General features: G+C 39.8%; 1 protein-coding gene across 3 annotated transcripts in view; it reads left to right on the top strand.

The window, feature by feature from the left end:
• LOC140211624 (guanine nucleotide-binding protein subunit alpha-14) overlaps positions 1-26,786 on the top strand; it is a 139,517-nt gene that overhangs the window by 10,612 nt on the left and 102,119 nt on the right. The window contains exon 1 of one of the 3 annotated variants that reach the window (XM_072281559.1): positions 14,790-14,810. The exons of the other annotated variants lie outside the window; for them this stretch is intronic. The gene's annotated coding sequence lies outside the window, so the exon portion shown is untranslated. Of the gene's footprint in view, positions 1-14,789; positions 14,811-26,786 lie in introns of those variants that run through there. 3 annotated transcript variants of the gene reach the window in all.

The raw sequence follows: 26,786 nt of genomic DNA, 5'->3' as shown, positions 1-26,786 counted from the left end.
AAAGAAAATTAAATGGAAAAGATCTACCTACAACATTTGCACCGCTTAAATCTCTTGAGCCAAAGCCTCAGTTTTTCACTCAAGCACTGGCTCACTCACACAGTGGTGCTCTGCTTAAACCTAACTCCTTTTTATAGGCCCTTGTCGAGTATCTAATTCTGCACAATCCAATGTCACCTGGTGAACTGTGCCTTGCAATATGTCTTGACTGCCCTTGCTCATTTTGTTTTATATCCCTCTCCCCTGATGCACAATCTGACGTCTCCTTGGGTTCTGTGGCTCGCAAATTCTAAGCATTTGGATTATGATTTTGACAGTGTTTAAATCTGACCCAGGCAGCCAGTGAATTTAAAATTCTGCAAAATAAAGCACTGATTTATTTAGTTACAGTGTGGAACAGGCCCTTTGAGTAGCACCACCCATCAACTCATCTATTTAACCCAGCCTAATCACAGGGCAATTTACAATGACCAATTAACCTACTAACTGGTATGTATGTCTTTGCACTGTGCGAGGAAACCAGAGCAGCTGGAGGAGACCCACATGTTCCATGGGGAGAACATACAAACTTTCTTACCGAGGATGCCGGAATTGAACTCTGACGCTCCAAGCTTTAATAACATTGCGCTGACTGCTCTTACTGTGGCGCCTGATCTCAGTAAATTAAGCATGAAGTTGTTAAATTGCCATTAAGCTTTCATTAAATTAAAAATTATCCTGGTTCGCCAGCTTCCTTTGAAGAAGGAAGCCTGCTACCATATCACTGTGACTTCAATCTCACACTAATGCAGTTAGCTCTAAACAACCCATTGAAATTCTCTAGAAGCCTCTTCATGCCAATATTAAGTTTTCATTGTTTTCAGTCTTGCTGGGACTTTCTGCTTTTATTTTGGGGTTCTAGCATCTGCAGCTTTTTAAATATCAACCCTTCACTGTTGCTAAATCAAAGTGCAAGAACTTGCCACCTAACAGCCCCTAGTTACACAGACCCTGATTCAGGATGCTGTTCTCCCTAGCTTGCTTTATAGTGATCTTGGGGCAAATAGTGTTGGCTTCCTATGTATATGCAGTGAAATTAAGGGAGGAAGCAGGAGGACAGCAAATACATTGTCAGATTATTTGTACTCCCAAAACATAATACTGATTTTGGGTAAACTTTACTAGAAAAGGATTCTGATACTCTATCTCCTTGGTGGAAAACATAGCACAATACATACACAGTATAGGCCCTTTGGCCCATGATGTTACGCTGATGCTTTAACTTACTCCAAGATTAATTTAACCCTTCCCTCCCTCACAGCCCTCCATTTTACCTTCATCCATATCCCTTAGAATCTCTTAAATATCCTTAATATATCTGCCTCTACCACCTCCCCTTGCATTGTCTTCCATGCACCTACCATTCTGTGTATATAAAAAAAAAGGAAAACCAGCCTCCAACATCTTCCTTTCCCCCCACCCCCACCCCCCATACTTTCCATCACACCCCTTAAAGATGTGCTCCCTTGTGTCTGCCATTTCTACCGTGGGAGAATGTCTTTGGCTGTCCATTCAATCTCTATCTGTTATCTTGTACACCTCAGTCAAGTCACCTCTCGTCCTCCTTCATTCCAATGAGAATATCCCTACCTCGCTCAACCTATCATCATAAGACATGCTCTCAAATCCAGGCATCATCCTAGTAAATCTCCTCTGCACCCTTCCTAAAGCTTCCTATAATAAGGCAGCCAGAACTCAACACAATACTCTAAATGTGGTCTAACCTTAGTTTTATAGAGTTGCAATATTATATCTCAGCTCTTGACGTCAATCTCCTGACTAGTGAAGGCCAACGCACCTAAACCTTTGTAACCACCCTATCAACTTGCACTGCATCTTTGAGGGACTTGTGGATGTGAACCCTAATATCCCTTTTTTCTTCCACAGTGTTAAGAACCCTGCCATTAACCCTGTCTTCTGCCTTAAAGTTCAACTTTACAAAGTGAATCATTACATAATTTTCTGGAATAAACTCCATCTGCTACTTCTCAGCCCAGCTCTGAATCCTGTCAATGTTCTGTTGTAATCTATGGCAAGCTAAACTATCTACAATACTACCAACCTTTGCATCATCTGCAAACTTAGTAACCCACTTCCTCATCCAGGTTATTTATAACAATCACAAAGAACAGGGGCCCCAGAACAGAATCCTCTAGAATACTGCTGGTCACCGAACTCCAGGCAGAATATACTTCATTTCCTACCACACCCTGCCTTTGTGAGCAAGCCAGTTTTGAATCCTTGCAGCCAAGTTTCTCAAATCCCGTGGCTTCTGACTTTCTGAATAACCTTCCCATGGAGTTTTATCTTGTTAAATGCCTTAGTAAAATCCATAAGCATCACATCAACTACTCTACCTTCATCAATTCATTTATTCACTTCCTCAGGAAATTCACTCAGGCTTGTGAGGCATGACCTGCTCCTCACAAAGCCATGTTGACTATGCCTAATCAGAATATGCTTCTCCAAATGCTCATAAATCTTGTCTCAAAAATCTCACCTCAGACATAAGACTCACTGATCTATAATTCCCATGATAATCCCTATTAGCTTTCTTAAACAAAGGAATAACATTGGCTTACCATCCCAGTGCAATCCCTTGTTGAGGAGGTCAAGGTAGCCAAGGTAAGATCATTCTTGACGCTTCGAGACTCAAAAGACCCTGTCATCAAGAACACCCAGCCGGATGTGAGATCAGGCAGGAAGTGGTCAGCCTGTGTAGCAGTTGATGAGGCAGAGTGCAGATTGAAGCACAAGGAGACGGTTGGGGCTATCCAGCTAGGCCGCCATGGACTTGGATGGTCAACCCACAAGTGGTGGTCATCTTCTACAGGTAAGGAGCGCCGTGAGCTTGTAACACAAGAAATACGAGAGGTAGAAGAGGAGGAGAGGTTAACTAAAGCAGCTGGCCTGGCCAAACAAGGGGCTTGGACCCGGTGGGAAAGTGTTGAACAATGACACCTATCTTGGAATGTTCTGTGGCAGATGGAACCGCTCCGCATTTCTTTTTTATGCAGAGCAGTGTACGATCTGCTCCCAACACCTGCCAACCTCAGCACCTGGTATGAAGATAAGACAGACAGATGTGCTACTTGTGGCGAGAAGGGAACGCTTCAACATATCTTGAGTGCATGCAGAGTCAATCTTTCCAGCGGCATGTACACGTGGAGACATAACAACGTTCTCAAAGTTGTAACAGAAGCGGCTGAGCAGAAAGTACTGCAGCACAACTTATCTCATGCCCCATGCTACACAGAACATCGCATATCATTTGTGAAAGAATGCTCCAAGTCAAGGGCGTGCAGCATAGGCTCACAATCAAGCATACTTTATTCAGCCAACGATTGGTGTGTCAAGGCTGACTTGGACGGGAAAGGCAGTTTCCCGGAGCAAATAGCTTTCACCACATTGCGTCCCGATATAATCGTATGGTCTGACACCAGTAGAGAAGCGGTTATTGGTGAACTCACAATCCACTGGGAAGACAACATCGATGAAGCCCATGAGCGTAAGTTAACCAAGTATGCAGAGTTGAGATCGGAGTGCAGAGACAGAGGGTGGAAGGTCTCATGCTATCCATTCGAAGTAAGCTGCCATGGGTTTATTGCGTTCACTCTCCAGAAGTGGCTGCGTGACCTTGGCTTCACTAGAAGAGAGATCAAGTCAACCAGCAGGGCTGTAGCTGAGGCAGCAGAGAAAGGATCAGCATGGGTGTGGACCAAGTATGTCCAGAGGGGCAGATAGTCAGACAGTGTATACATATCTTGCAAACCCTTCAGTAGTTGCATAGACACCTGAAGAGTAGACTATCTGTTGGATGGAAGTGACCAACAACTCTGTTAGAGGCAGATGCCAAGTTTTTAAGCTCACCAGTGGGAGGTGGTGCTTTAGCCCTGCTGGCCCACCACCTCGAAGGAGTCTTGATCATAAGCAGGCCGAAACTCCTGAAGGCAGGTGGCAGATCAACTGATGATCCCACTGATGATAGCACAGGACAGTTAACATCTTAGGCCATGTGTATTTTGTAACTCTTGGCCGCTCTCCAATCCTCTGGCACTACTTCTGTGGTTATTGAGGACACAAGATCTTTGTCAAAGGTGCAACATCTATTCCCTCGCTTCCTGTAGTAACCTGGGGTATATCCCGACCTGGCCCAGGGACTTTTCTATCCTAATGTTTTTCAAAAGTTCCAGCACGTCCTCTTTCTTAACTTCGACATGTTCCAGCATATCATCCTGCTGACCTCACATTCATCAAGATCCCTCTCACTGGTGAATACAAAATCAAAATATTCATTAAGCGCCTCCCCTGCCACCTCTGACTCCAGGTTTCTCTTTTATCCCTGATCGGTACTGTCCTCACTCTAGTCATCCTCCTGATATATATGTATAGACTGCCTTGGGGGTTCCTTAATCCTGCTTGACAAGGCCACATATCCCCTTCTAGCTGTCCCAAGTCAATTCTTAAATCTCTTTCCTGGCTACCTTGCAACTCTCTAGAGCCCTGTATGATCCTTGCTTCCTATGTTTCTTTCTTCCTCTTAACTAGATTTTCCATATCTCTTGTTAGCTGTCATTCCTTCAACCTACCGTTCTGTCCCCGCCTCAATGGGACAAACCCTATCCAGACCCTAGTCAAGTGCAAGTGCTCCCTAGACAATCTCCACATTTTGCATTTCCCTGTGTACATCTGTTCCCAATCTATGCTCCCAAGTTGCTGCCTAATAGTATCATAATTTGTCTTTGCTGAATTAAATGCTTGCTCATATTGTCTGCTGTTGCCTCTGTCCAACGTTACAGTGAAGGTCAGAGAGTTGTGGTCACTGTCTCTGAAATAATCACCCAAGCGATCTGTCAGCTGCCTAGGATAATTGTCTAGTAGCAGATTTGCAATGCTAATCCCCTACCTCTTTTACCTTCTACCCTATCCGTTTTGAAACATTTAAAACTCAGAACATCCAGCAGCTATTTCTCGCCTTGTGATAGCCAAGTCTCTGTAATGGCAAAAATGTAATAGTTCTACATACTGATCCATGCTCTAAGTTCTTCGCCGTTGTTTCTGATAATTGTTGCATTAAAGTAGACACATTTAAACCCATGCTGTTTCCATTGCCTATCCTTCCTCATGAGCTGCATCTGACTTTATACCAACGTCCCATCCCATCCTCTGACCTTTCACTCTGGTTTCCATACCCTTGCCAAAATAGTTTAAACCCTCCGCAACTGCTCTAGCACTTCCCCAGAAAACATTGTAATAATCCACAACCCACAAATCTGAAACCCTGCCTCCTGCATCATGTCTTCAGCCACACACTCATCTGCCAAATCTCTCACCGGCACATGGCACAAGCAGCAATCCAGAGGCTACCACCATTGAGGTCCTGCTTTTCAGCTTCCTACCCTGCTCCCTATATTCTCTCTTTAAGACTTCATCTCTTTTCCTAGCGATGTCATTGGTACCAATATGTACCATGACTTCTGGCTGCTTAAATAAGTGTTAGGTTTGACAAAGAGAATACATTTCTGATTTTTTGTTTGTTTTTCCTTATTCTTTTGTGCAAGATGGAAGACTACTGTAATGTAGACATTCCCTCTGCCTCTCACGCTATTGCAAAGAGGCTGCTCATTTTTGCAAATAAACATAAAGGTTAAGCTGAAATTTTGATTTGAATTGGAATTTCATGACTGTATCAGGGTTTGCAGAGAGTGGTATTTATTAATAATATACTATCTGATGCTCTGTATTGAACCATTTGCATTTCATAAAGCAAGAACAAAATTTGAGTGTAACTTTATTATGTTGCAGCATTGTAAACAGAGCAATATAGCTGGGTATCAAATAGCCATCTTTGTCTTAATAACATCTCTGTTCTGACATGATAACTCCAGCTTTCGTTGGAGATTGTGAGTGTAGATAACCACTTGATTTAGCCTCTTGCAGCTTTTCAAATTGTCCTGACCTGGATGCAGTGACTATTCCCGGTTGTTGCACTCAACTGATGATGTTGCTCTGCATTAGGGGTAAATAACTCATTTGTTCTGATGGCTGTTTCCAATCTATGTGGTCTTCATCTAGAAGATCTAAGTATATTTGGATCTCCATGTAGAAGGTCCAGTATGACATGTATACTTCATTTTTATCCTGTTCAATAGCTTAAATATTGCTTGATACTGTTTCATTGTAATGAAAATTTCAGTGTAGCTATATGTAGCCTCTCATAGCTCATTTTTCATTGAAGAATAGTCTTGTTGCTGATTTTTGCACAACTTTGACAGTTTGAATTTTGTGTATATGATCTTCAGAAACTGTCTAGTGAACATTGTACAGCTTTAGCACATATGGCAATTTTACTTTATTAAGGAATAGAAGTTGGCATTTTAATTATATTCCTTGGCAGATAACACACTGAAAGTGGTAATTGGAGTACTTTAGTTCTTCCCTTGAGTGAAATAAACAACGCACGCATTCTTGTCTGTTATCCACAGTGCCAATTCTAATATTTTAACTAATTTGATGCAGACTCCAGTCCAGGAAAGGTCCTGTATCATGTTCCCCAATTAATATATTTCTTCCTCATTTTGTAATATCTACAATGCTAAGTGACTTGAACCAAGTTGAAAAATACTGTTATATCTGCATAAAAACATAATGAACTAAAATGAAGTTCTTTGACTCTGCAAGGGTAAAAAGACCCTTCTAGGAATTATATACTGGCCCCAGAACAGTAGCAAGGATGAGGGAAATAGAAAAAGCTTGTAATAAAGGCAATGTTGCGATAGTCATGGGGGATTTCTATACCTACGCAGAGTGGGGAAAAATCAGGTTTGTGTTGGTTTACCAGAGGGGAAACTTGTGGAGTGCCTATTAGATGGCTTTTTTGAACAGCTTATGGTTGAACCTATTAGGGGAATGGCAATTCTGGATTGGGTGTTGTGTAATGAACCAGATTTGATTAGGGACCTTAAAAGTAAAAGAACCCTTGGGAGGCAGTGATCATAATATGATAGCATTTGCCCCGCAGTTTGAAAGGGAAATGGTAAAGTCAAATATATCAGTATTATCCTGATCAAAAAGACGCAACAGCGCCTTTATTTCCTGCGGAGCATCAAGAAAGCTCACCTCTGTCCCAGGATACTGACGGACTTTTACCGCTGTACCATTGAGAGCATACTCACCAACTGCATTTCAGTGTGGTATGGCAATTGTTCTGTATTGGACTGCAAAGCACTCCAGCAGGTAGTGAAAACTGCCCAGCGGATTATCGGCACCCAATTGCCCACCATTGAGAACGTCTACCATAAATGCTGCCTGGACAGGGTGAAAAGCATGATCAAGGATGCATCTCATCCTAATCGTGGACTTTTTACTCTCCTCCCATCCAGTAGGCGCTACAGGAGCCTCCGCTCCCGCACCAGCAGCTCAGGGAGAGCTTCTTTCCTGTGGCTGTGACCCTGCTGAACCTCACATCATAGCGCTAAGCAATATTGCACCCGTATTGGACTGTCTCAGTACTTCTATATTTGTATGCTGTAGCACTTACTTTTTATTCGCAGTTAATTTGTAAATAATACTATTCTTTTGCTCTTCTGGTCAGATGCTAATTGCATTTCTTTGGCTTTGTATCTGTACTCGGTACAATGACAATCAAGTTGAATCTAATCTAATCTAATTATGGTGGAGTAAAGGCTAATGCACAGGCATGAGAGAGGAGCTGGCCAAAGTTGAATGGAAGGGGACACTAGTAGGGATGATGACAGAACAACAATAGCTGCAGTTTCTGGGAGCATTTCAGAGGTATGGACAGATACATCCCAAAGATGAGGAAGTATTTTAAAGGCAAGATGACACAACCGTGGCTGACAAGGGAAGTCAAAGTCAGCATAAAAGCAAAAGAGAGGGTATATAATATAGCAAAAATTAGTGGCAAGTGAGAGCATTGGGAAGCTTTTAAAAACCAACAGAAGGCAACAAAAAGGAACACAAGGAGATAAAAGATGAAATATGAAGGTAAGCTAGTCAAAAATATCAGTTTTTTTCAGCTATATAAAGAGTAAAAGAGGTAAGAATGGATGTTGGACAGCTGGGAAATGATGCTTAGGAGGTAGTAATGGTGGATGAACTTAAGTATTTTCCCTCTGTCTACACTGTGGAAGAAACTAGCATTATGCAAGAAAATTCAAGAGTATCAGGGCGCAGAAGTGAGTGTAGTTGCTATAACTAAGGAGATGGTGCTTGGGAAGCTGAAAGGTCTGAAGGTAGATAAGTCACCTGGGCCAGATGGACTACACCCTTGGGTTCTGAAAGAGGTAGCTGAAGAGATTGAGGAGACATTTGTAGTGATCCTTCAATAATCACCAGATTCTGGATTGGTTCCAGAAGATGGAAAAATTGCAAATGTCTCTCTGGATTTCCTAAAGGTTATTATAGATTGGGATAAGCTGCCACTACCTATTAAATGCTCCCAGTGGCAAGCAACTCGGATAGTCTCTGACAACTAATTCCAGCCAGCTCCTGGCATCTACCAGTGGCTCAGCTTCTAAGCTTGGCGGAACAGTTTCTACTGACAGAAGAATGGTGGAAGGTGGGTTACTGGTGCCTTAAAACCAGTTGCTTCGGGCAGAAGAAGCTCATCAGCTCATCTAGGAGAAGGAAAACTGCTCTCAAACCTCCGCTGCCTTGCGCTATGCCCACTGACGGGGAAGGCTTCTGGACTAAGCCCCAAGGATTTGGAACTGGAGTCCTTAAAACATGTTGTGTTCAACACTGGGAAGTCCTGCAACGTCACCGGTGCCAAACTATTGGTCTCTGCAGTTCCTTTGGAACCTGTGTGGAGAGGTGGAGCCTGCCACATGGGAAACAGCTTGCCCTCCATATCATACTGCCTGGCTTATATATCACGTAGACAATTGAGACATCCCTGGTTGACCCTGACCAATGGACAGCCTCAATTCTTCACTCTTTAAGAAGGGAGGGAGGCTGAGGAAGGAAAATTATAGGCCAGTTAGCCTGACGTCAGTGGTTGGGAAAATGTTGGACTCAATTATTAAGAATGAGGTTTTGGGTGCTTGGAGGCATATGATTAAGTAGGCCAAAGTCTGCACGGTTTCCTTGAGGGGAAATCTTACCTGACTAATCTGTTGAAATTCTTTGAGGAAATAACAGGCAGAATAGACAAAGGAGAGTCTGTGTATGTTGTTTACTTGGATCTTCAGAAGGTCTTTGACAAGGTGCTGCACATAAGACTGCTTAACAATATAAGAGCCTATGGCATTGCAGGAAAGATACTAGCATGGATAGAAGATTGGCTGATTGGCAGGAGGCAAAGAATGGGAATAAAGGAGGCCTATTCTGGTGGGTTGCTGGTGACAAGTGTAACACGGGTTGGTATTGGGACCATTTTCTTTTCACATTATATGTCATTGATTTGGATAACAGAATTAATGACTTTGTGGCAAAGTTTGCAGATGATACAAAGATAGGTGGAGGGCAGGTAGTGTTATGGAAGCAGAGAGTCTGCAGAAAGACTTGGACAGATCAGGAGAATGGGCATAGAAGTAGCAGATGGAATACAATGTAGGGAAGTGAATGGTCATGCACTTTGGTAGCAGGAATAAAGGTGCAGCCTATTTTCTAAAAGGGGAGAAAATTCAGAAATCAGAGGTGAAGCGTACTTGGGAGTCCTTGTGCAGGATTCCCTAAAGGTTAATTTGTGTTGGTGGTAAGGAAGGCAAATGCAATGTACCATTCATTTCGAGAGGACTAAAATAAGAGCAAGGATTTGATGCTGAGGCTTTATCAGGCATTGGTCAGACCACACTTGGAATATTGTGAGCAGTTTTGGACCCTTTATCTGGGAAAAGATATGCTGGCATTGGAGATAGTCCAGAGGAGGTTCGTGAGAATGATTCCGAGAATGAAAGTGTTAATGCTTGAGGAACGTTTAATAGTTCTGGACCTGTACTTGCTGGAGATTATAAGAATGGGGGGGGGGGGGGGAATCTCAATGAAACCTATAGAATATTGAAAGGATCGGGCTGGATGTGGAAAGGATGTTTCCTATAGTGGGTGAGTCTAGGACCAGAGGGCACAGGCTCAGAATAGAGAGACGTCCATTTAAAACAAAGATGGGAAGGAATTTCATTAGAGGGTGGTAAATCTGTGGAATTCACTGCCATGGACAGCTGTCATGGAGACCAAGTCATTGAGCCTATTTAAAACAGAGGGTGATGGGTTCTTGATTTGTCAGGGCATCAAAGGTTATGGGGAGAAGGCAGGATAATAAATCAACCTTGATGGAATGGCAGAACAGACTTGATGGGCCAAGTGGCCTAATTCTGCTCTTATATCTTTTGGACACCAACTTCAAATCTTTCTCTCCTACTTCAGCTTCATTGTATTTGTTTTGGTCCTTAATAATATACATCTTTTTTTAAATCCCTTATGCAGTAGTTTTTCTAAAAAAAAAGTAGTTCCATATTGGTGCTTTATTAGTTCAGACCATATCAGATCTAAAACCGTTCTTCTTAGAGGAGAGATTAATTTCTTCAAAGCCCTGTGCAATATTACTTGGCTAGTGATTGGGATAGGGGTGCTGAGCAAACTTTATCCGTGAAATCACAGAGTAGCAGTGTAATCACTCAAGTCGAGTGAGATGTTCTCCTGAAGGGTTGTCTGTTGTTGTGTTCTCAAGTACACGATTGATTTTTGAGTCAATAAAGTGGTGCTGGGCACAGGAATGTCTGTACCTAAGGTGACTGAGAGAAGATGATAAAGTAATGATGGTTAGGGGTGTGGAGGGGTGAGGTGTTAATAAGCCTTACTTCTTGCGGAAGGTAATCAACTTTGAATCTGGTGATCCTTGCATGCATGCTAAGTAGCCTCGTCACTGATGGGAGTGAAACAAACAGTCCATCAGCAGGGTGGGTTGGGGTACTTCATGATGTTACTGGCCCTTTTCCAGCATCCTTCATTTATATAAGAGTGTGAGTTACTCTTTATATAAGAGTAAGTAGTATGAGTTTTCCTGAAGTTGATAGCCATCTCCTTTATTAGCAACTTTGTTTTCTTCTTTGTTTTGTTGACATTAAGGAAGAGGTTATTTGCCTAGCACCAGGGCTCAAGTTCTTCCAGTGGACATGGTTTGTGATTTGCAACGTACAGTACATATATGGATTGAATATACCTTTTATCATTTTAACAGAAATAAAACTGTGGGCATTGACAGAATGGACAGCATTGCACTCAAGCATCTCCTGTTCCCAATATTTATATATTTATTTTGTTCCTCCCCCCCCCCCCCCCACCTCCCTTTTTGAACATTGGTTGATTGTCCAGCTTTGTGATCAATTCTAAAGAAAATGAATCTCAGTAGTATATGGTGACATATATGTACTTTGATAATAAACTTACCTTGAGCTTTTGAGATGCACAGCTTTTTCTGCCGGGCCATGAGACTGACAGTTGAAGTGTACTGCTGTGCTTTTTGTGGAGAAGAGAGCAACATGAATTGCCCATAGTGTGGAGATTTAGAGGAAGGAGGTGAACTAAGATGTGAAATCTGTGGTGATGAAGGATTGTTTAATTAGTGATGAAGAATTGTTCAATTAGTGATGAATGAGAATTCATTTTGTGAGGTATAGGGCTAAGCCCTTAATCTTCATAGAATGTTCAGTGTTTAAAAAGTTGCTGTCTCCTTGCTATGTAATGTTTTTGTTTCTTTGAAATGTATTGGTGAGGATTATTGTACGTGTTTGGAACCAACTTTTCATAGCTCTGCTCCAATATTATTCAAGATTTTAACTGAAATAAACCCAACGTTTGCATTTAAGGTGTGCTATAGACTTTGGTATCAATGATTCCATTTCAAAATAAAGGATCGACTGGCCCAAAAGCTACGTGCCAGGTTTTTAAATGAGAAATTCTGTTCATACCATTCTTCTGTTGGTGCACTCCCAGTATTTAGGCAATTCCCTTTTTAAGCTTAGTATTGATACGAATACTCCACTTTTGGTTATTATGTTCCAAATCTTACTACTGTTTCTAAAAAAGGACTTATTTTCCCAGTCATTGACTAGGTTGCAGTGATTTTATTGTGGCCAGTTATGAGTGCCACATTTCAGAAGGGACGTTAATAAAGATCAGCTTTACTTGTGACATGTACATCGAAGAATACAGTGAAATGCATTGTTTTGTGTCAATGACCAGCAGCTGAGGATTGTGCTGGGGCAGCCTGCAAGTGTCACCATGTTTCCTGTGTCAGCATCGCGCGCGTGCACGCACTCTCACTAACCCTAACAATACGTCTGGAATGTGGGAGGGAACCGAAGCACCCAGAGGAAACTCATGTGGTCACAGGGAGATTATACAGGTTCCTTACGGAGTGGTGGGGGTCGAACCCTGATCGGTGATCGTTGCTGCTGTAAAGTGATTGCACTAACCACTACGCTGCCACGCTGCCCTGACTGTACAGTCATAGAATAACAGAGCACAGAAACAGGCCATAGGCCCAAATGGTCCATTCCAACCACAGGTTTCTCTCTGCTAGTCACAGTTGCCCACCTTTGGCTCATAACCCTTTAAGCCCATCCCATTCATATATCTTTCCAAATGCCCCTTAAATATTGAAATTGTACCCATCTCGACCACTTCACCTGGTAGATCATTCCAGATACTCATTACCCTCTGCGAAGAAGTTATCTCTCAGGTCTCCCCCCCGCTTGTATCTGTGCCCTCAAATTTTGAACCCCCACCCTGAAGTAAAGACCATGACCATCCACTATCAACATAACCCTTATGATTTCATAAACTCCTATGGGGTCACCCCCCCCCCCCAATCTCCTGAGCTTCCGTGTATTAAGGTCCAGTGTGCCAACCTCTCCCTATTACTCAGGCCCTCTAGTCCAAGGAGCATTCTCGTAGATCTCCTCTGGCTTGACAGTGCCTTTCCTATAACAGAGTGACCAAAACTGTACACAATACTCCCAAGTATAGCCTCACCAATGACACATATAACTGCAACATAATGTTGTTGTTGTTGTTCCTTTTTTTCGTGCCTTGTGGGACATCAGGTGGCATTTTTTTGCCATTTCCTCAGCATTTGTCTGTTTTCTTTATGCTAGCTTGACACTCAACCCAGTACAGATAGAAAACGTGCAAGGAGTTGGCCGAATTCAAAGCTGGGACCTTTCGCCTCGAAGTCTGGTGCTGATACTACTACCCTCTGACTGGCCTTACAACATAATGTCGTGCTCCTAATTGATGAAGGCCAGCAAGCTAAATACTTTCTTCACCACGTTGTCTACTTGCATGGCCACTTTCAGCGAACTGTGCACTTGTACTTCCAGGTCACTCTGTTTCACAACACTCATCAGTGCCCTACAATTCACCGTAAAAGTGTTACACCCTGGTTTGACTTTTCAGAATGCTTCAGCTTATACTTAAATTGAAATCATTTTACCAGTCTACAACCAATCTCCCTAACTGACCAAGATCTCTACAATTCATTGTAATCTGCTTCACTATCACACAACCCCCTAATTTAGTATCATCACTAAACTTGCTAATTGTGTAATTCATATCCAAATTGTTTACATAAATAATGAATACCAGGTGATTGCACTGACCTCTGGGGGCACCCGACTAGTCACAGGCCTCCAGCTGGACCTTTACCCATCATCCTCTGCTTTCTATCATCTAGCACTTCAGAGTCCGCCTCACTAACTCCTGAATCCCATGTGGCCTAGCCTTCCATATCATCCTGCCATGTGGCGTCTTGTCAAAGCCACACCATTTATTGAGGACTTTTACTTTGCATTTTTGCTCTGCACTATTCATTTTCTAGATGGTGCAGGGGAAATTTTCTAGAATGGTCACAGATGGAAGACTTGATGTAATTGGATAAATGTAACGATCTGGATTTGTTTTTTTTAGGCTCAGTGAAGATCAAGGAAATGTTTGTGTTTAAAAGCCGTGGAGAATTTGAAAAGTAGGAAAGGCAAAATAGTTTCTCATGGCAGAATAGTTGATAAACTAGATGGCGCAAGCTTAAGGCAGCTGTGGGGAAAAAAAAACCCAAACTGATGTGAATGATTGAGATGTGTACGGGGGGATTCATTTATTTGGATCATGTTAGTTTAAAGGTTGAATGAAACAATTCATTGATAAATTTAAAAAGAAAATTTAACCAATATGTGAAGGTGGAGATAAAGTTCTGCTGTGAGATATGGAAAAGTTAACACAGGCATAATAGGCGGAACAACTAACTATTTCATGTTGGGATGATTGCATGATTTGTATGTTGCAATTAATACGAATTTTTCTTTGTTTTTTTTGTAAGTGGATACATTAAAACAATACACAAAGGTTTGATTAAGTATGTGGAAAGGTTAAATTGCATTATTTTAATGCAAGGTTTGTCTAGAAAGGCAGACGGGAAGGAGTATCATATTGTTCGTATTGCTGAGACATGGTTGTAGGCAGGGCAGGAACGTTGCAGCACATTGCGCATTTAAGTATGACAAGCAGGATTTAAAAAAGGAAATGGCAATGCAGTATTAACTAAGTGTTCATTATCATAATAATGAGGGAGGACATCCTGGAAAAGATTCTTCAAATGAACTAAGGAACAAAAAGTGAGTGATCACTGATCGGGTGGGGGGGGGACAGTCAGCGTAAGATAGAAGAACAAATATGTAGAAAAATGACAGATGAAGAGAAATAGCGTTATCGTGGTAGAGGATTTAAACTTCCTCAAATTAACTAGGACTATTACGGTATGAAATATTTTTGAAGCAAGGATTTCAAATTTTTGTCTTTAATATTTGCATTAGACTGGTTACGTGAGCTCTATTTATTTTCTCGGTAAAATTTGTGGGGTTGGAAAGCCCCTTCTGAAAGCTTTATTTTCTTTTAACCAAAATAGTTACTATCTTGGCTAGAATGTATATTTTATGTCCAGTATCAGCATTTATATTTGATTGTCTGAGCAATCTACTAACTTTTGAACTTCGTTCATTTGCAGTTCAAAAATAGTTGAATTCATTTGTTTTGGCAGCTCACAAAATATTTGTTTGCTTTCTGCTTTATATTATAGCAACTTGGAACTTTACGAAGAATAGTTCCTCATTCATGGAACAAACTTTTCCTTCTCTTTTGTTGTGGTTTAAATTATGGGCTTTCTTGTGCCATTGCTGATTATCGGCCCACAACCAGGCCTGGTTGGGTAAGGGTGGTAGTTACTCTGATTGTTCTCAAACTAGTACTTCAACATTATAGGATATTTTTCATTGCCATATACTTGAGTATAAGACCTCTAATTGTATCTAAATTAACATTAGGATGCTTAAAACAAGATCAAAAGATGGGGTGGAAATCATTGGAGAGGACAGGTATGTTGGACTGTGGATTTAGAAAGAGGCGCAGTGATGAAAATGTTGGCAGCTGGGGTGATAATTGAAAACGAAGTGGGGATTGGGGACTGCTGGTTTGTATTACTACCAGAGTAGTGGTCTACATTTGGGCAAAGGCTCCAATGTGATATGTTTGGGCTGAGTAATGAGGCTCGCAGTGGTTTAAAGAAGAGATCTTGTCAGTCTCACATGGAAAATAAACACTGCAAATAATAATTTACAAGGATGTTGCTGGGTCTGCAGGACCTGAGTTATAAGGAACGATTGAATAGATTACAACATTATTCCTTGAAACATACAGTGGTACTAGAAAGTTTTGTGAACTTTGTAGAATTTTCTCTATTTCTGTATAAATATGACCTAAATATGATCAGATCTTTACACAAGTCCTAAAACTAGATAGAGAACCCAAGTAAACAAATAACTCAAAACATTAAACTTGTTCATTTACTTATTGAGAAAAAATATCCAATATTACATGTATTTGTTGGAAAAAGTATGTGAACCTCTAGGGTAATACCTTCTCCAAAAGCTATTTGGAGTCAGATGCTCCAATCAATGAGATGAGGGTTGGAGGTGTGGGTTGTAGGGGTGCCCTGCCCTAGTAAAAACACACACAAAATCAAGTTACTGACACAGTCTGCTTTTCTCAAGAAAGATCTGTTTACATGCACCATGCCTTGATCAAAACAACTTTCAGAGGACCTTTAGAAGAAGAATTATAGAGATGCATGAGGCTGGAAAAGGCCACAAAAAGCATTTCTAAAGTGTTCATCAGTCTACAGTAAGAGAAATTGTCTACAAAAAGAGGAAACTCAGGACTGTTGCTGCTCTCCCTAGGAGTGGGCATCTTGCAAAGATGCAATCCTGCAAGAGCACAAAGTGCAATGCTGAAGAAAGTGAAAAAGGACCTAAGGGTAATAGCAAAAATTTCTAGAACTTGCTAAAGTGTCTGTTCATGTGTCCACTATAAGAAAAACACTAAACAAGAACGGTGTTCATAGAAGGACACCATGGAGGAAACCACTCCTCTCCAAAAAAACATCGTTGCATGTTTCAAGTTTGCAAAAGTCCACCTGGATGTTCTACAACACTTCTGGGGCAATGTGTGTGGACAGATGAGATAAAAATTGACCTTATTGGCAGAAATGCACTCTGCTATCTTTGGATGGGAAAGGGCACTGCACAGCAACACCAAAACTTCATCCCAAATGTGAAGCATGGTGGAAGGGCATTATGGTTTTGGGCTGCTTTTCTGCCTCAGGGCTTGGACAGCTTGCTGTCGTTGAGGGAACAATGAATTCAAAACTGTATCAAAACATATTACAGGAGATTATCAGGATAGCAGTCCATCACCTGAAGCTTAATAGAAATTGGATAATGCAACAAGACAATGATCAGAAGACAAGAGTAAATCTAAAACAGAGTGGATTAAAATGAAGAAAATTTGTGTTTTGGAATGGCTGAGTCAAAGTCCTGACCTTAATCCGATAGAAATGTTGTGGAAAGATCTGTAGCAAACAGTTCGTGCAAGAAAGCCCACAAACATCCCAGAGTTTTGTAAGGACGAATGGCCTAAAATTTCTCCAGGCTGATGTGGAGAACTGATCAACCAAACGTTTCCAGTAACTGTTGAAGTTATTGCTGTACAAAGGGGTCACACCAATTACTGAAAGCAAAGGTTCACATACTTTTTCCAATAAATATAGGTAATATTGGATCATTTTTCAAAATAAATAAATGAACAAGTATAATATTTTTGTGTTAATTGGGTTCTCTTTATCTAGTTTTAGGACTTGTATAAAGATCTGATCACATTTTAGGTTATATTTATGCAGAAATAGAGAAAATTCTACAGGGTTCACAAACTTTCTAGCACCACTAGAAGATTGAAAGGAGATTTGATAGAGTTACGCAAGACTATGAGGGGTATAGATAAGGTAAATGCAAGCAGGCTCTTTACACTGAGGTTGGGTGGGACTAGAAGCAGAGATCATAGGTTAAGGGTAAAATGTGAAATGTTTAAGGGGGACATGAATGGAAACATCTTCACTCAGGGTCGTGCGCATGTGGAAGGAGCTGCCAGCACAAGTGGTGCATAAGAGCTCGATTTTAAAGTTTGAGAAGTTTGGATAGGTACATGGATAGTACGGATTTGGAGTGCTATGGTCCCAGTGCAGGTTGATGGGAGTGGGCAGTTTAAATGGTTTGGCATGGACTAGATGGGCCAAAGGGCTTATTTTTGTGCTGTAGTTTTCTATGACTATAATAATAGTATACATTTACTTCCACCTACTTTCCCATTAGTGTTGCTGGAATGCACAAAAACAATCATTACCTTCCATTAATTCCTAATTGATAGGCAGTCGTGGTGGAAGAGTAATTTTTGTTTTGAAATAGTCAAAAGTTCAGTAGGCTTTCTTCAGAAGGATGGCCAGCTTTAATATTTTTCCTTAAAAATGACATGTTCTGATTGAGCAGTGATTCTTTACACTCCACAGATTAAAAGACGTTAGCCTTGCTTTTGTTTTTGTTTTTACTTGATTTCTAGTATTTTGAGATTATTTCAAATAAATTTATTTTACTTTTGATTAGTTAAGTCAAAATGTTTCAAATATCTCTGAACATTAGAATAATTAAAAAAAAATTCATTGTCCATTTGACAGAAAAAGACGGACACTAAACCACAGAGCTTCTGGAAGAAGGGCTTTGGGATCTGTGGTACAATGCCAGATTGGCTGCTCACTACAACATCTGGTAAATCCATACTGCTGGTCTCCCAGGTGCTTGACACGCTTTGTGGGCAGGACTTGTATATGCAAGTAGCTGCTATCCCAATACTGATCTTTCTAGCAATGGCTGGTTACAGGTAGCTAATGTGAAAAAGACTCGATCATACGCTGCTTATGGCTCTGAGCAATGCCAAGTGGTCCTGCACAGCTGTCAATGAGGTTATGAGAAAAGAACAAGGTGGGAGCAGACAATCCCAGTCATATCGTTAACAGTAACATAACAATAATGAACAGCCTAGCATATTACGAGGGGTGATTGATAAGTTCATGGCCTAAGGTAGGAGTCAATTTTAGAAAACCTGGCACATTTATTTTTCAACATAGTCCCCTCGTACATGTACACGCTTAGTCCAGCGGTCGTGGAGCATATGGATCCCTTCTTTGTAGAATTGGTCCACGGCAGGGGTGATTGATAAGTTTGTGGCCTAAGGTAGAAGGAGATGAGTTATTGACTTCAAACTTTATGCATTTTCACTCAGAGTTGAACTGCACGTGCATGTAACGAGAGTGTCTTGGACCTCCAGGTGGTCCACAGCAGGGGTGATTGATAAGTTCGTGGCCTAAGGTAGAAGGAGATGAGTTATACAACTCTTGTTACATGCATGTGCATTTCAGCTCTGAGTGAAAATGCAGAAAGTTTGAAGTTAATAACTCACCTCCTTCTACCCTAGGCCACGAACTTATCAATCACCCCTCGTACCTTCTAAAATGTTATACCTTCTAAAATGCTGTAATTATAGATTTAATACAGAGCAAATAACTAACTTAGCATTGAATGTTAAGGTAGATATATACTTGCAGTGTCCTCACATGAAGACAAACATTATGGACTGTTTGTGTTTCAGTAATGTAACAAAGCCTTGGTCAGTTTAGAGTAGAATGAGTAACAGGACCTGTATAGGTGTGAAGAGTCATTAGGCTCATTTGCAAGTGGAGCTGTTATTGGAAAAAAAATGAAGGAAGTTTGGCCGTAGGAACTGTTTTGTTTAGCCATATCTTGTTCAGAAATGATATTTGAATGTGCAAGTTAGGAAAATGTTAGAAATGGAAATTAATGGAAACTGAAACAAAACAGCACTAAGCGTGATGTATTTTTACACTTTGCCAGCCTCTTTGGGAGTCAGTAAGAATACTGAAGTATGTTATGAGACTGAATTTCATCAGGATCAAATTAATTGGACTGTGATTTTATTAAATTCCTGAGTTCTCTTTTGTTTTGATTTCTGATCCAAGTAAAATAATGGCTGATTAATGTTGGTTTCTTTCATGTAAGTTCTGTTCAAGATCCATAAAATAAGTAAATGTGAACCATGTAATATTTTTCCCTATTTGGTCTTGCTTTTAGAACATTGCAAATGGATTTTTGCCCATTTGGATCCAATTTCATGATGAAGATGAGAAATTTAACTTGCTGAGAGCAAAACAGCAAAGCAGATTCAGATGCTCATGATTAAATTAGACAATTGCTGTTATTGACTTGTAGAAATCCCAAATCGTGAACAGGCTCTGGATGACTTTGGGGGGGCATTAATATCTGATTCAATTTGTTCTTAATTGCGACTGATAGTGGCTATTTAAAAAAAAAGTTGCATTTTTTTGCCCCAGCATTTGTACACTATCCCTTAGTTCTTTTTAATCTAACTTGTCAATTGGACAAGGATTTTTGTTTGGCAAACAGTCTCTCCAACTGATTGATATATGCTGCTTCAATGAGAAGCCAGTTCAGATGAATTGAAGGCAGGTTCATGTTAGACTTCTGGAGCTTTTGTATATTTCAGGCATCTTAATTGCATAGGATTGTTCATTTTTATCTGCAGTTAAGTTTTGAATTTTGTTTGTAAAATGTAGCAGTACTGTTAAGTTAATTACCTGTCTTAATTGGTGATATTTGCTGATACTGTTTGTGACGATGCACAAAGCTTTTGTTACTTCTCATGCACTAAAAAGGAGATGTTTTTAAAAAATAGAACATTATTCACTCAGCTGCTACTTTTTATTTTTGGCATACATCTATTTGAATCGATGCTTTTCGAATCCCAACCATTCGAAACTACTGATTAAAATTTCGTGGCGCTTCACGCACTTCACTATTCTACCTTGAAACTGTAACCCAGTTCTGCTCTTATTTGAAAATGTTGTTTGGCCTCTGAAGCTGCTCCACCACCATGCTGAAAGACTGGCTGATCTATCACAGCACTGTTTTCCTGCCTCATCCCGGTATCCCTGAATTACTCAAGTGTCCAGAAATATAACCAACTTTGCTTTGAATGAAATCGGTGACTGAGCCTCCATAGCCCTTCAGGATAGGAAATGCATAAGATCCTCTACCCCCTTGATGAAGAAGTTTCTGTTATGTACATTTCTTGGTTCAGAGTCTTGATGTGCAGCATTGAGGTTTGGGCTTCATAAGGTAGTGGAAACTGCGATTGACACTACCCTATTTCAGCACCCCATTTTCTGGTCCTGGCCTGGTGAGTGGGAGATCTGGTGTATCGGAGCATAATCTGCATAATGCAATCAATACACTGTTGTGAACGTTAGGGAAGTACAGGTCCTTTCTGAACTGCCAACAAAAGAAGAGTAACATTTTGCCCATCTTTATATCACCCTGCTGTTTGGTTTTTAAAAAAATACAAAAAAAAACCTCCCAACATTTGGGTCAATAACCTGGAAGAATCCATTTTCTTTCAAATTGGTAGAAGTTGAATAAAATGGTTTTTCTGATGTCATGAAAGCACCATACTATTTAAATATTCCTAATTTGGTAGACCTGAATAATATTAAGACTATTCTGGAGTATGTGCTACTTATTTGGTTGTGGGGGCTGGGGTGTTCAATAATTTAAGGTAATCTGCCAACATTTTAGTTACATTGAACTTAATCTGTGAGTTGCTTTTATGTCACATTACTTGTCTGAAATGTTTCAATATTAGAGACTATATCCTAGAGTTTGATTACCTTCCTGTCTTTAATGTATATGTATTCAGATTAAGAAAAACAATGCTTTTGCTCAGTGCTTCAATTGTGGTGAAGGTCATAGACCAGTTTATGCAATTTGCCAATTTTCATAATTGTGTAAACCATCACTAATATTCAGATAATCTACATTGCTGCTTATGTTATGATTTCCCTGATCTTTTTCTTTTTTTCCTGTCCCCCATTTGTTTGTTACCTGTAACACTTCGACCAGAAGTACTTAATTGATTTTGATAGGAATGTGGGAGAGTGGTGGTGGAAAGAAATAATTCAGTTGAACCACTGTTACTCCTTATAATCAAAGTTTGTTTAATGAATTTGATGGGAACTGAAAACATCTTGTTTGGTCAGTTCGAAATGTTTATACAGAATTTGTACCTGTTTAATATCTTTTTTGATTTATGGATATGCACTAAGAATACCGGTTGAGAACATTTGCTGGACTTTAATGTTTACATACCATGTTTTCTGCAGTCTTAATCTAAAACATAAAGTGAACAAAAACAATTTATTTGACTGGGGATTTAGATGAACATGCATTTTGCTTATAATCTTATCTCCACGTTTGGAATGTATATGTAGGATGGCAAAATTCTGATCTTTTGTTTCCAAACATTATGTACGTCAATATTGCAGATGGTGCTTTCTCACAGGCATGCTTGACTGGCAGAAGTGCTGTGAAGTAAAATTGAAAGAAACTTTCTACCAGGTGTTTATTGGAAGATGGAAAATGAGATTGCAACATTGAAGTGCAAGAACAAATTATAGATTGTCTTCCTGTGGAAGATAAATCTTTCAAAACAATTAAAACCCAGTACTTGTACGACATAAGTACAATGGATTCCATTTAATTGGGTCTTGGGTTAATCGCAGCAGCTGCTTATTTGGGACAACTCTTAAAGAACAAAAACTGAATTGAGAAAATAGCTGGGATTCCTTTCATTTGGGATACTGTGCTGCTTAATTTGGGCAGGAGTCTGGTGCACAACAGTTTCTAACTAGTGTCAGAGACACACATTTGTGTGGCTGCTTGACACTATGTCGTGCTTGGAGTGAACAGTTTTTAAATAGCATCTAAATAGCATCAGTTTTGTGTGCTTGTATTCAAAAAGCAGTGAATTTTGTCACTGATAGTTGGCCAGAAATAAGCAGTAAGACAATTCAGAACTGCAGTGTCAAGTATTAAGGCTTGGAAATGCTATAAACGGCTGGGAATGAAAATGAAACTATTTCACTACTTCAGCAGGTTAGAAACTATGAGGAATTTGAAAATATCAACTGGACTGTTAAAATGAAAATGAAGATTTGGAGGATGCAGTCATTGATAACATTGTATGAAGGCTGTCCATTATCTGCACTAGGTGCCTGTGCTGACTTTGTTCATTTACAATCAACCAGAAGAATGAGGCAGCATATAGGCACACTGGATGAATTCCAGTGTCAATAACAATTAGGAACTAATACACAGTTTTATAGTACTGTAGTAGTATTGATAGGGTTCTAATTTTTTCTGCATTTCATTTAACTACATAATTTGGTACTCAGTTAAATGGTAGTTTGCCTTTTTTTTTAATACATTTTAAACATTTTCCATGAAACTTTGGCTAATTGGGGCAGCTGCTTAATTGGGCCAAAATGTACTGGTCCTGATGTCTCCCAATTAACTGTAACCCACCCACATAAATCTGTCATTTAATGGCAGAAAAATTGTGTAAATCAGACTTGTAATAGAAGCAAAAATATCTTTAAAAGACGAAGAAACCTAGAGAACAATGTAAATGCTTCACACCTCAGAGCATTTTCCCAATAAATTAGTTACCCTTCTCGGGGCTTAACATTCACTTGAAAGATTTCAACTAACCATCTTTTCCAGTTTTTCCAGAACTGGCCAGTTTTGGTGAAAAGTTATAAACATAATTTATGTGTCTAACTTTTCAAGTACTGCTTACCTGCTGAATTTCTACTGTTCTATATTTCCCCCCACACATTCCTAGTATTAGTAGAGTTTTATATCCCGTAGATCTGGTACCCTTTCTCTGCTTTTCCATTTTTTATGTACGTTTTGTGCAGGCAGATCACATCTGCAATAGATTGCACTTTAATTTTATGGTGCATCTTTCGCATCTTGCTGTCGAGGATAGTGAATTTCCACGAAGATCAAATGAGAGAAATGACAACTTTAGGGGGCTGATTAAATATCTCCAAAAATTTCACAGGATGGATTTCTTCTGATTGTTTCTGGCATTTTAAACAAATCTTCAAGCTGGAAGATATGGAAACAATAATATGTCTAATTCATTGAGTGAGCGTTCTTGGACAGAGGGTTTGATTTTATTGTAAAGTATTTGAGTACAGATTTGGGGCTGAAAAAGCAATTAAGGATCAGGGAACTCAAGTGCAAAATGTACACATTCCTCAAGCATTACTAAAGCAAGCAGGTTCCAAGCATTTTGTAGCTGCTGAAAGGCTGTAGATTTTTAGTATTGTGAAGGTTGCATTCAGAACTGGACCTTTGAAAGTGGACAGTGCAGACTGGTTTATTTTTAAAGTACGCATTTGTGAATCATTGTTGTGTTTTTTTTTGTTTTGATTGCATGCCTTCAAAAAATAAACTGCTATTTAACCAACACACATCAAAGTTGCTGGTGAACGCAGCAGGCCAGGCAGCACCTGTAGGAAGAGGTGCAGTCGACGTTTCAGGCCGAGACCCTTCTAACTCTTCCTTCAGTTAGTCCTGACGAAGGGTCTCGGCCTGAAACGTCGACTGCACCTCTTCCTACAGATGCTGCCTGGCCTGCTGCGTTCACCAGCAACTTTGATGTGTGTTGCTTGAATTTCCAGCATCTGCAGAATTCCTGTTGTCTGCTATTTAACCGTTTGGGGGAACCAGTCAGTTGTAGAATTGGATACCTGAATGCCTTGCAATAAAGCTCAAGTGTCAGATTTTATATTTGACAAGATTTTTTTGGAGCTAATAAAGGTTTTGAATTTGCTCTGTTCTACAATTGCAATCACAACGTGGATGCTCGGGTGCACTGAAGTGAATGATGAAGTTAGACCAGTTGTTTAAAGGTAAAACAGTGTTACCTCATTTGCACAGTCCTGGCTTATTTCATCTTGGAGTACTGGTCCTGTTTTTTTCTGAAATGCAAAATATATTTACATTTTCTATTTTGTTCTGCTATACATAGTGAAATGTAACACTGGCATTATCAAAGCAGGTCATTCGTGTGTAACGAAGGCTTCAGTGTTGGTTTCTATGCATTTGGTTTCTATGGTGTAGAGCTGTCTAATATACTGACATAGATTATCTTTGTTGATTTTTGTTACAGTGTTGATATAAATGCAAATTGAAATCAAAAGAGGAATCTGAAAAATGGAAATTAGGCATGTTTGGTGAGTCGTAGGTGAGGCATAATTATTGGAATGGAAGCTGTCAAAGTTTGACTGGAATGGGTCTCAGCAGCTCAAGGTTAATGATATTTAATATAGTTTAGTCTGATCTTTCTCCCTTTACAGAGGTTTTTGATAATCTCTGTTTTAGTTTATTTATAGAATATCAATTTTAGTTGTCAATACATCAGTCATATTTACCTATTTTATCATTACTTTAGTGTCAGTTTAGCAAATTTGAAGATCCGGTTTCAATTGAAACCAGCCAGTGTGAAAGGTTGAGAAAATTCCCAAGCAACTTGCATTTGTCACTCCTCTGCTAGTGTAACGATTAAGTTTTGCCATTGATTTCTGTGTCTTGGGTGGTTTACAATGAAAATATTTGGAAAGATACACTCAGTGGTCATTTGATTAGTTACAGGACGTAGCTAATAAGGTGGCTGCTGAGAGTTATGTAGATTGTGTCATGCATTCAGAGATGCTAATCTACACACCAGTGTTGTAGCATGTGGTTATTGGAGTTACTATCGCCTTTCTGTCAGCTTAAGTCAGTCTGGCCATTCTGCTCTGACCTCTCTCATTAACAAGGTGATTTCGCCCACAGAGCTGCCGTTTACTGAATGCTTTTGGTTTTTGCACCATTCTCTGTAAGCTCTGTTGAGTATGAAAATCCCAGGAGATCAGCAGTTTCTGGGTCTGGGATAGTCAAACCACTCCATCTGGCACCAGCAATCTTTCCATGTCAAACTCACTTGGAGCTAATTCCTTTCCCAGTTTGATGTTTGGTCTGAACAACATGTCTGAATGCTTTAATGCATTGAATTGCTGCCACACGATTGGCCAATTAGATATTTGCATTAAAAAGCAGGAGTACCTAATGAAGTGTCCATTGAGTTTATTTTACTTCGGTGTGATGGTTAACCACTTTCCATGCTATTCTGCAGGTTTCATTTTAAAACAAATCCTTATTCTATTTATTCATTGGTTGTAGAATGAAAACAAAAATAGAGGGAAGAAATCTGAACTATAAAGCTTATTTATATTCCCTATCTTTCCTTTCAACTTATTGCAGTCATTTTTCTCTCAGCTTCTGCGTTGTTTAGTACCAAACCCATTAATCTGAACAACAAATTTGATACTGTATAAAAACATCTTTATAGAAAAGGAATTCACTGTTTCCTATGTGTCTCAGCACTTAAGTGCCTTCCTATATCCCTAGTGTATTCACAAAAATTAGTCGTACCTTTCTCATCTTTACAGGTTTGTGCTGATGGATGCAATTACCTGATATATGGTTGTTAATCAGTATTCTCCTTGATCATTCCATAGTAGCAATATGAGATTGGTCTTTATTTATTAGCTATCAGTTTTCATTTTCATCCTTGCCCTTTGTTTTAAGGCCAGAAAACACAGGAGCAGAGTTAGGCTATTCTGAATCTGCTCTATATTTCCTTTATTTTCAGGACATTATATGCTTCATACTTATAGCTGCGTTTTTATCACTGCAACTCTACTGTTCTGGAATACAGCTCATGGCTAATGATAAAAAAATTCTGTGTACAGGTTTCCCCCGCTATCTGAAGGTAGAGTGTTCCTATGAAATGGTTTGTAAGCCGGAATGTCGTAAAGTGAATAAGCAATTACCATTTATTAATATGGGAAAAATTTGTGAGCGTTCCCAGACCCAAAAAATAACTTACAAGATCATGCCAAATAACACGTAAAACCTAAAATAATAGTGACATATAGTAAAAGCAGGAATGATATGATAAGTACACAGCCTATATAAAGTAGAAATACTTTTCTGCAGCACTGTCTAGTGCAGCAAAAATCTCACGGAAGCGCTCTCGGAACTGCATTCTTCATTATGGTCAGAGGTGATGTAGTTCAAACAAATCGAGTTTCAGATCTATTCTAGGAAATTTTTATTATTATTATGATTATGAAGACACGCAATCCCCTTTTATCGTCATTTGGTAATGCATGCATTAAGAAATGATAAAAATGTTTTTCCAGAATGATATCACAGAAACACATGACAGACCGACTTAAAAACTAACAAAAACCACATAGTTATAACATATAGTTACAACAGTGCAAAGCAATACTGTAATTTGATATGAACAGACCATGGCACAGTAAAAGTCTCAGAGTCTCTCGAAAGTCCCATTATCTCACG

The sequence above is a fragment of the Mobula birostris genome, chromosome 17 (assembly GCF_030028105.1).
Source record: "Mobula birostris isolate sMobBir1 chromosome 17, sMobBir1.hap1, whole genome shotgun sequence".
NCBI lineage: Eukaryota > Metazoa > Chordata > Chondrichthyes > Myliobatiformes > Myliobatidae > Mobula > Mobula birostris.
This window is presented reverse-complemented; position numbering and strand designations above follow the sequence as displayed.